An 11,701-nucleotide genomic window follows, 5' to 3' on the forward strand; every position below is an offset into this window, starting at 1 on the left:
ACAGCAACTTATATGTTCCCCTTCTCCTGATTCCCCAGCACTGTTCCCCTCCCCCAATTCCCCAATAAAATCTTAAAAAAAAAAAAAGAATTAAGCCCATGTTTAATTTTTACCCACACAGAGATACAGAAGCACTGAATAGAATCAAGGATCCGAGAGTTTAGAAGGAACTAAAGGAAATTGACTGAATGCTTGTTAATTGAAAAAACTAATAAAATAATTATTTGTAAACAGTATGATGGTGTACACATAAAAATTCAAAAGACTCTTCAAACTACTAGAATTAGAAAGGTTGCTGGATACAAATACATATTTTAAAATCAATAGTGACCCCATATACCAACAAAAAACAAATAGAAGGTGTAATTTAAAAACAAACAAACAATAAAAAAGATTACATTAATAATAGCAACAAAAGCTTGGGGAACTTATAAACAACACAACTTCCTTTGGCTTTTTCAAAGCTTTATTGAGGCACATACCAGACCTACAATAAATGAATGGATATACCATATTCTTGTATCGGGAGGGAGGACTCAAATGGCAACTCTCTCCAAATTAATTTATAAATTCATTGCAATTACAATTAAAATCCACTAGATTTTTTTCCTCCCATGGCATATGACGAGTGGTCCATAAGTTAAAGTAAGAGTAAAGAATGCAAAATGTCCAAGATAACTTAGAAGAGCAAAGAAAGACAGTTCACCACAGTAGATAGTAAGACTTATTATGAAGTTACAGTAATTTCAAAAGAATAACATAGGTGTCAAGACTAACAGAGCAGCAGAACGGAGAGACCATAAAAAGAGCACACTTATGGGAAAACTTGATACATGACAGAGATAACATTGCAAATCAATAGCAAAGGGATAAGACTAATAAATGGTGCTCAATCAGTTAGTTTTCCATTTGAAAATTTTTGTTTTTTTAATTCATACTTCCCCTCATTCACGAAATTAATTTCCATGTCAATTCAATAATTAAAAAGGGAAGCAAAACTTTAATATTTTTATGACCACAGGGTTGGAAAAAACAAAACATAAAACACAAGATTGGCAAATCTGACCATGGTAAATTTTTAAATGTAAATGTTCATTTAAAAAAAAGTGAAAAGACAAGCTAAAAATTGGAATAAAATATTTTAATGCATAAAACCCAACAAATATGTTCTCAATGCATATTTCAATGCATTAAATCCAACAAAGGATAATTACATGTAAGGAAATCCTACAAATCAATAAGAGAAAAGCAAACAACCCAACAGGAAAGTAGGTGTAGGATAGAAACAAAAACTTCTTGGAAAAGAAGCTTAAAGGGCCAAAAAACATAAGAGCTAGTAATTAGGAAATGCAAATTATGACAACAATGACCTTCAACTTCATATCCAACAGATCGGCAGTGGCTAAAAGCACAATACCAAATGTTGAGGATGTGGAGAAATGGAAATTCTCTGCATACCCAGTGACTATAAAATAGTATAACCTTTTTAGGGAGCAATTTTGACCTATCTGACAAAGCTTACACTGAGCATACAGAAGGACCCCAGCTTTTATAGCCTATCCACAAGAATCCATATGTAAGGATGTCTGGGCTCTCTTCCCCAGGAGGCCTACAATGGGGCTGCCGCCATGTCTCTAGTGATCCCCGAGTAGTCCCAGCACATTTTGTGAGTGCTTAACACCAATATCGATGGATGGCGGCAAGTGGCCTTCACCATTACTGCAATTAAGGGTGTGGGGTGAAGATATGCTCTTGGGTGTTGAGGAGAGCAGACCGCGACCTTACCAAGGGCAGGAGAGCGCATTGAGGATGAGGTGGAACGTGGGTCACCATTACACAGAATCCCCGCCAGTACAAGATCCCGGACTGGTCCTGGAACAGAGAGAGGATGCGAAGGACAGAAAATACAGCCAGGTCCTGGCCAATGGTCTGCACATCAAGCTCTGGGTAGACCTGGGGCGACTGAGGAGAATTCGGGCCCACAGAGGGCTGCGCCACCTCTGGGGACTTCGTGTTCGAGGTCAGCACACCAGGACCACCGGCAGCCGAGGCCGCACTGTGGGTGTGTCTAAGAAGAAATAAATCTGTAGGCCTTGTCTGTTAATAAATCGTTTACACACACACACACACACACACACACACACACACACACACACACACACACACTGCTTTGGGCAGAACCGTGTATGGGAAAAGTCTCTTAATAAGAGAATGAATAAAAATTTGGTATACTCATAGAATGGGATATACATAGCAATTAAAATGAATTAACTTTATCTAAAAGTATCAACATAAGTAAACCTTGAAACACAATGTTGAATCCTAAAGGCAAATTACAGAAGGATAAGGTGATAACATCTTATTAGAAGACATCACCATCCCCCTGGACCATCTCTTCTCTGCAACAGCCTAATTGCTTCCCATTCTAATGCCATCTTCCACATGGCAACTGGGCACATCCCTGCTTATATCTTTCAATGGCTTCCCCTGCAGCCTTAATAAAATCCAAACTCCTTACCAAGGTCTCCTTTGGCCTTTCCTAGTCTCCCCCACCTGGCTCCCACCTGCTACCCGCTACCCCGCAGGCCTCACCTACCTCCACGCTCCCTGCTGTTTACACTGCTCCAGCCTCAGTGCATGTACTGTTGTTCCCTGGACACACCCACCTCATTCTTTTGGGGAGAACATCAGCACTTGCTAGCTGTTCTTTTTGTTTGACTTGTTTCTTCTCATCATGTAGAGCTCAATTTTAAATGCAGTATCCTCAGCAAGGCCTTTCCTCAGAGCCCTGCCAATCCCCTCGCTCTCGCACCTCTCTGCCAATCCCAACCACACTTCAGTAGTCCCCCCTTGTCCGCGGTTTTGCTTTCCCCAGTTTCAGTTACCCGCAGTCAACCGTGGTTGGAAAATATTAAATGGAAAATTCCAGAAATACACAATTCATAAGCTTTAAGTTGAGCACTGTTCGGAGTAGGGTGATGAAATCTCGTGCAGCGTCTCCACGCTGTACACCCCTCCCTGCCCCTTTGTCACTTAGTAGCCACTCTCAGTTATCAGAAGGACCATTGCAGGATCACAGTCCTTGAGTTCAAACAACCCTTACTTTACTTAATAATGGCCCCAAAGTGCAAGGGGCATCACAAAGTGCTGGCAATTCAGACATGCCCAAGAAAAGCCGTTAAGTGCTTCATTTAAGTAAAAAGGTGAAAGTTCTCAACTTAATAAGAAAAAAATATCATATGCTGAGGTCCCTGAGAACGAATCTCAATATCTGTGAATTGAGAAGGAAAAAGAAATATGTGTTAGTTTTACTGTCGCACCTCAAACTGCAAAAATTCTGACCACAGCGTGTGACAAGTGCTTAGTTAGGATGGAAAAAGGATATAATTTGCGGGTGGAAGATGTGACAGAAAATACGTTCAGACTGACAGCAGTGTGTTGCGTCAGAAAGCACTGAGCCTGAGCCTATACAAAGACTTCAGCAAGGGAGCCCCTGAAACCAGTGACGCCAGCCATTTATTGCACGTAAGGGATGGTTACACAGATTTAAGAACAGGTTTGGACTGAAAAATATAAAAATTACTGCAGAGGTTGTGTCTGCCAATAAAGAAGCGGTTGCCCTATTTCTGGCACAGTTGAAGAAGTTGATTAAGGAGAAGGGATACCATCCAAAGCAAGTCTTCAACTGTGATGAAACTGGGCCCTTCTGGAAGAAGATGTCCAATAGAACCTACATTCATAAAACTGCAAAGGAGGTACCAGGGCATAAAACATGGAAGGACGGATTAACTGTGGTACTCTGTGGCAATGCTGCAGGGCATATGATAAAGTCAGCTGTAGAGTACAGAGCAAAGAACTTAAAAAAACAAAAACAAAAATTATCTTTCCGTGTTTTAGAAACATAATCAGAGAGATGGGTGACAGCCATCTTGTTCATGGAATGGTTCCACCAATGCATCACAAGAAGGGTGAGTACAATACAATATTTTGAGAAAGAAAGAGAGACGAGAGAGAGAGAGAGAGAGAGAGAGAGAGAGAGAGAGAGACCACATTCACATAACTTTTATTACAGTATATTATAATTGCTCTATTATTAGTTATTGTCATTAATCTCTTACATTAAATTTATAAATTAAACTTTATAATAGGTGAGTACGTATAGGAAAAAACATAGCATGTATAGAGTTTGGTACTAACCGCAGTTTCAGGCATCCACTGGGAGTCTTGGAGCATGTCCCCCTCTGAGAACTGTATCCTATTTTATCATTTTCAGACAGTTACAGATACCTGCAATTATCTTATTTATTCATACATTTATATATTTAGGACAAGGGTTTTTTCACCACCATATTCCCAGGGTCTAGAGTAGTGCCTAGCATATGGTAAGCACTCAAGAAATATTTGTTGACTTACTTATGTAAATTTTTAAAACTTACAAAACTATGCAACATAATATTATAGGCATCTAGGTATGTAGGAAAAGATAAAAACATGAACGGGGAAGGTACACAATAACTTTGGGGTAGAGTTTATCTCTGGGGAGGGTAGATGGTCAATAGGATCAGAGAATGGGACAAAGAGGACTTAATCTCAATATGTGACCTTTTAATTGTGAAGGAAATACATTTATTAAATATGCTTATTTGTTAAATCTGAGTGGTGGTTACATATAAGTATTGCTACAGTATGCTTTGTAATTTTCTGATCAAGATATTTCATAATAAAAACAAAATTATTTCTTTAAAAGAGGTTTGCAATGACAAAATTTTAGAGACGGAGAACAAATAGTAGTCACCAGTGGTTAGGGATGGAGGGACGGGTGGTGACTACAAACGGGTAGCAGGAAGGAGATCTTAGCGGTGATAGAAGTGTTCTGTATCCCGATTTTGGTATTGGTTACACTAATCTCCAGGTGATAAAATGGCATAGAATTATACGTACACTTTATACCAATGTCAGTTTTGTGGTTCTGCTTGTGCTACAGTTACATAAGATGTAACCACTGGGGAAACTGGGTGACGGTACAGAGGCCTTCTCTCTCCCTCTCTGTACTATCTTCGTAACTTCCTGTGAATCTATAATTATTTCAAAATAAAAAGGGTTTCTTTTTATAAAAATACAACTCCATAGCCCACGTAAAGTAACATTCTTTCTTTTTTTTATTATCAGTTTCAGGTGTACAAAACAATGCAATAGTTATCCTTTCACCCCTCACAAAGTGACAACCCCCGCCCCTCATCCACTGCCCCCCCACCGATATCATACATATCTATTACAATTCCATTGACTCCATTCCCACACTATATTCCACATCCCATGACTATATATGTATTAAATTATAGTTAAGGTAACATTATTTCTATTTGACAGATGAGTCAAGTGAGACCCCCAAGAAAAAAAGCAATTCACAGAAGGTGGTATATGGATGGGGCAGGGTAGGGCAGGGAGGCCTGTGGCACCTACAGTTTTCTTTGAACAGCCAAGTCTACAAATGCATGCATCTAGACTCCTTGGTAGCCCTTTGTCAGGACTCATATCACAGTGACTTCTCAGTGAGTAACGCAGGCTGCACAGCATAGCTGAAGACCTCATATGAAATATTAAATCAGATATTAAAATTGCATAAGCAAGCTGGCTTCAAATCCCAACTCTACCACTTAGGAAAGGGTTGACCTTCTACTTCAACCTCTTTAGGTCTCATTTTCCTCATCTGCAAAAGGGGAATAATGTGAGTATGTGCCATACCTGGTGTTTAAGTGAAATAATTCATGTAAAATGCTTGGCATAGAACTTGGCACATAGTAAGACTGCAATTAAAAGTCAAGAAACACAGTCTATGTTACCTGTGAAATAAGCCCAAATATATCTACTATTTGTCCCAAGGACCCTCTTATACATGATACTATTTCAGCATATAACCAGGTTTTTGTGCTGGGTGAAGTGTGAAAGTTCTTACTGAGAAGTATGAAATTGTGGGTAAGTGAAGATAGGGGTGAGAACACAGGTAAGGCAATCTCAATAAAATTACCACGATAGCCTATGCCCTCTATTTGCTACGAGAAAGTGGTTGGGAGAACCATACCCTAACCAGAAAAAGAATATAAAATAAAATGCTCATTTTGTTTGTGTAACTGTGTAGATTACGATAGGGTATAATCACAAATTCAATGCCAAAAGAATATAGACTCTAGTAGAGTAACCAGACACAAAGCCAAAAATAGCTATATACTTGAAGTTCCCAAAGACTACAGTCAGACTATAGGTTGTGGTTGCCTAAAATTAAACAGAAAAATTAGGGCACTTCTTTTCTTTGGTCAGGAACAAACTAAATTTAAAACTACTGAAACTAGATTTAATCTGTGAGAGGAGAACCAGGCTCTACTTTCAGTTGGCCGAAGAAAAGCATTCCAGTCCCAGGAGCACCACACATGCAAGAAATTGGAGACTTAATTTATTCTCTAAAGGTACATTAAAGTTGACAACAAACCCACTTGAAATTCTGAAATCAGAAAACAAAGAATGGTAGAAAGAACTGGTCTTTCAATTGAATTTATAATGACAGGGTCTATGACATGTTTTCTGAAATATATAAATCAGGTATATAAGAGGGAACAATCTAAAGTACAACTCATTTTAAAAACTAACTCACAAAAATTAAAGTTTGGGAAGTATTTCTAAAGTTTCTTGGAATCAGTAAAATACATGTCTGTTATGAACAGAAAAAAAGGCAAAGCATATTTTATTTTCAGTAATGAGTGAGATTCCAAAAGTATAACCATCCCCCCACAAATGCTTTTAAATCAGTAATATTTATGACAAAAAGTGCTTGTTTCATTTTGACAAGATTTTAAGTACACTAGTAAATCTAAGTTGAATACCCATCATATATTTTGCAAAAGTAATGAAGTTGAGGTAATAAAAGAACCCTTAATAAATTCCTTTTAAAATATTGCTGACAAGAAGAATCGGTACCCTGAGTTTCTAGTTGGATTATTTAATTTGACATATTAACAGAATGTAGTAAAATTTGCTTAAAGTACTGGTTATATAATGGTGACATTCTTTTTAAATTTTTATTTAAGACACCAAGTTTTAAATGATCAGTGGTCTACAAGTACAAATTTTTCCCCTGACTTCAGTGCCTGAGAGCTGATATTTCCCCACTAACTCCCTTATATAACATTCTTCCTAGCAATGTCGGTAAATATGTATTCATATTATCAGCTGTCAGAATAACAGAATTCTCTAGAATGAACAAATTTCATATTATTTACAAAAGAAAAAAGAGAATTATAGCTAAAGAAATAAGATAAGAATAATAAAAGTAATCTGAATATTTCTTCTTATAGAAAATTTTTTAAAAATGGAAAAATCATATCAATTCCATTAGTAAATTGTCAATTTTTAAAGAACAGATTTGGGAAAGAATATCTTCTAAAGTCTTAATAGACTTAAACAGAAGAGCTGGGCAGTAGCGATTACAATAGTCAAGAAACATCTTTGTTTCACTTTTAAGCTTTTTTACAGAATATGTAAAGAGCTGTAAAAATGAAAGTACTGTAATATTGAAGGTCAATTTTAGTCAAAGAAAAGGAGATTCAGAGTTAAACTAAAATTTCCTGTCTCAATTTCCTAACTTGACCTTATCTGCCTTCTTCCCTAAATTTAAATACATTTTTAATTTTGAATTCAATTATTATCAGAATTCAGATAAAAATGTATGTATGAGTATGTAAAAATGTTAAAAGCATCTGAATTTAGAAACCAATTTATTTTTCCCTTCTTATTTCAAAAACAATTTATTTCCAGATTTCTAAAGCAATCCCCCAGGTGCTTCCTGCCAGTTGTGAAGAGCGTGCTATTTAGGGACAACAGGGAACAGCCCTTTTCACCTCCTCTGGCTTCCTGCTGGCTTCCGATGTGTTACTGGGAAATGAAGAGGTTGAAATGAAGAGTTTTGATTAAATAGGCTTTCTATGTCTGTTGGTTTATTTCCTTTATTTTAAAACATTAGTCTGTATGATAATGGAGCAGCTTACAAAGCCACAGAGATTCAGACCTTAAATAGGAAAATCATTTTAGTTTAGTTTAGTTTGGGGTTTGTTTGTTTTCCTTTTTTGCTGACACCTAGATCCTATTCTGATATGACTGTGAGTTTAAGATGCGTTTTGAGGGTGAGAGAGCTGGGTTTTGAAAAGGCCATTTTCCAAACAAGCAGGTCATTTATGAAATATAACTCTTGTGAAAGTTCTCTGATCCCCAAAGAGTTGACTATCATCTAAAAGGTATTTTGGGGAGCGAATAAAAAGCAATTTCATAGCAACTTGAACCACAGGATTTTTGAAGCTTGATTTACATCTTTGTCTCTGGTTATATCTTAGTTTCATCTGTAATAGGTGTTAACTATAAGAAAAAAATACAAATTACAAATGAAGTGTTCCTGTATAGGTGACATGCTTTGAGCATTTGGAACCATAAGCAGACCAAATATCTGCTGATGGGGGAGAAAGTCTGGATATAGTCAGCTCGCTGTGTTCATAACCACTGGCAAAGTTAATTCCCTCTCCACAACGACCTTTCAGTTGCAGGGAATCGATTCTGATTCTGTTGTCCCTACAACTGGTATTGTGAATGGGTGTAGAGGGTAAGTCATTCGTATGAAAAAAACAAACAAACACAAAAAGACAGAGAGAAGAGAGAAAGCTATAAAGGATAAGGGGATAGAGAGTGGGAATGACAGAAAGTTGGAGAAGGAGGAACTTGTGCTTAATCAATGTCTTTTGACCAAAACTAATTGAGTATGATATTATTAAACATTAAGGAAAATTTATTTTCCGATTCTACCACCACGATTTCTGAAGACCGTCATTTGTTTTCTCTGAAGCCTGTTTTCTCTGGAACCACAGGCAAGGCCTGAAGCCACGTGCCTGCCCCTTAGCTCTGGATGTCTCGGGTCATGCTGGCTCTGAGGTTTTCCAAGCTGCTGGGCTCGGCCTCTGGCTGGTTCTAAAGGCCATAGCACTTAGCACTGCAGCGATATCCTCCCTGGAATGGAGATTTAACTTCCAGGTCATTTAATTAGCAAACGAACAAGCTTATTTGGCCTCAACACTAGATATGCTATTGAAAAATTAACAGCATTTTAAGAAAACCCCTCAATTATATGTACAACTTCAAGAAGAGTAGCTTATTTACGCTTGAAATATTAATTGGTGCACCCTTTTTGGAACATGACTTGGAAATACCTATTTCAATGTTAATGCGCATACCTTTGACCCTAACATCCTACTTCTAGAAATTTACTCAGCATATATATTCCCAGAAGCGCCCAGCAACATCACCGCAGAGATGTTTCCTGCAATTGTTGTTTGTAATAGCAGAAAGCTGGAGACAACCTAAATGTACACTAGGAGGGGACTGATTTGGTGAATGATGGTGCATTTATATATATTGTGCAAATGTTAATAAGAATGAGGTAGAGCTCTTTGTTACAATAAAAGATATATAAAGCTATATAGATATAGAGAGATCCCAAATACTAAATTAAAAAAGCAAATTGTAGAGCTGAATGTGTGTTTAAAAAAAAAGTTTAAATATATACTTATCTTGCATTAAGAAATTCTGGAACAAAAAAGAAACTTTTAATAATAGTCACCTCTGGAGAGTGGGACAAGGGGGGCTGGCAATTTTATTTTTCACTTCATACCCTTGTGAACTGATTGAATTTTTAACCATGGTAATAACCATGCTACTACTTTTAGATGATCTGAACAACTAGCTAATAATAAAAGCTTATATTAAACCTACATGAACAGGAGCAGGACGGATGCTCTTTTACGAACCAGCCCGTGGGAGCCACGGTGCCTGGCCATATTCAGTACCGCGGCAGGAAAACTAATGCGACGTGAACAGATGTTAACCCACTCTATGCACAGTAAAATGGTAAACACACCCGCTTAATCTCAGTACTCCACTCATCTGGTGTGCTTCCAATATTAAACACGTTGACGGTGGTCAGTTTCTAAACGCCCCCTTCCTTCCTAGGCTACTTTGCAGGAGGTCCAGGAGCCCCGGAGGGGCGCTGGGGTGCGTCTGGGAGGAGCTGCCCGGGTCACTGCCGCGCCTGGGCTCCGGCTGGAGCAGGCTACACACAAACAACGTTTCCTGCATCGCCCAGTGGCGCCACGATCACTTCCCTGTCGACAGCCTGAGCGCACGTCGTCGTAGACCTTCAGCCAGCCCCCGGAGGAACTGCGTTTGAAAACTCTCAAGTAGAAAGAACGGAAACTACTAGGAAATTCCTCCTCCCGAGACAGACACTTTCTTCTCACTCCTGTCTTTTTCATTCTCCCTTAACTAGTTCCTAGAAATATCCACCGGCTGCTTCCTTTCTGGTTTCGTACATGTAAATCAAAGTCACTCGTTTTCAGTCTCTGCTGAGTCTGGGTTTTTACCTCCTCTAGTAATCGTACAAGTTCTCTCTTCCCGTGCTTAATTAACCTGCTCATTAAATGTCTTGAAAAAGTTGGGTTTGAAGGTCTGCAGCTTCCAAATCTAAAATTTTCCTCCACTAAAAATTAGATTTCGATAAGCATTTTTTAAAAATAGTCACTTTGCGCCAAGAGTATTCTGAGGTTTAACTGCAACACCAGCAAGTACAAACTTGTTATCCAGCCAGTCAGTGTTAAGGGAGAAGTCAGTAAGTTTAAAGAACAGTTAACTCATCGTCTTACCAGGTTATAGCTCTATTCTTCACTAACTACTCTAACATGCTCTTCAAATATTTATAATCTAAATGAAGAAAGGACTGTGATTTTCATGTGTAAAATTGGCAAGCTAACTTTTCCAGAGTCCGTTTTTTCCCAAACCCTGCTCTCCCTCCCTCTACAAAACAGCAAGAACAGAAAACAACAATCAAATATTGAGGTTAACCCCAGAGTACTCTCTCTGGTTGAGTAATGTTATTAGAAAATAAAGGGAAAAGGTGCTATTTTCTAGAAGTGTGGGGGCTAGTCTAGTGTCGGTAGCTAAAACTGTATTTTACTGTATCGGTAATTCTTAAAAGTCCAGATACTTGCTTCTTGTTGTCATAAATCCATATTAACAACCCAGTTCTTGGTCAACCTTCTCAGTTTGGGGAATAATGGAAGGTGCTGTTAACAGCCCTCAAAACTGAAGTTCTTGGGGGGGGGGCGGCAATAGATGGGGAGAGGGGGTTGTTACTTTGTGAGGGTGAAAAGGATAACTATTGCATTGTTCTGTACACCTGGAAACTAACAATAAAAATAAAAAATAAAAAATAAAAACTGAAGTTCCTTTATTTCTTCTGCCACTTGAGAAAAAGTTCTGCCACAAAATCTTAACAACAGTAACTTCCTACAAATCAATTTGGAGACATCTAAATGTGTATTTCCTAGAAAAAGTGCCAGACATCAATTTTATCTGATGTAAAGTGCAATACATCAGACCACAAAACTATACATTTCAGGACCTCATAAGAAGCACAGCAAGGAATTTCAGCGAACCAATCAAATTGCTCAGCTGCGACTCCACCTGCAGTCCTCAACACTAAAATTAACCACTGGTACCAAAGCAGGACAGGTAATTACACACACACACACACACACACACACACACACACACACACACACACACAAAATTAATGGGTAGAAATTTCAAATCCACCTTCTCAATTTCTGGT

At 38.2% G+C, this 11,701-nt stretch overlaps 1 pseudogene; it reads left to right on the forward strand.

Moving 5' to 3' along the window:
* Nucleotides 1-1,227: 1,227 nt before the first annotated feature.
* LOC109392659 (40S ribosomal protein S18-like) lies at nt 1,228-3,516 on the forward strand (annotated as a pseudogene).
* The last annotated feature ends 8,185 nt before the right edge of the window (nt 3,517-11,701 follow it).

Source organism: Hipposideros armiger, unplaced genomic scaffold (assembly GCF_001890085.2).
Source record: "Hipposideros armiger isolate ML-2016 unplaced genomic scaffold, ASM189008v1 scaffold_342, whole genome shotgun sequence".
Classification (NCBI taxonomy): domain Eukaryota; kingdom Metazoa; phylum Chordata; class Mammalia; order Chiroptera; family Hipposideridae; genus Hipposideros; species Hipposideros armiger.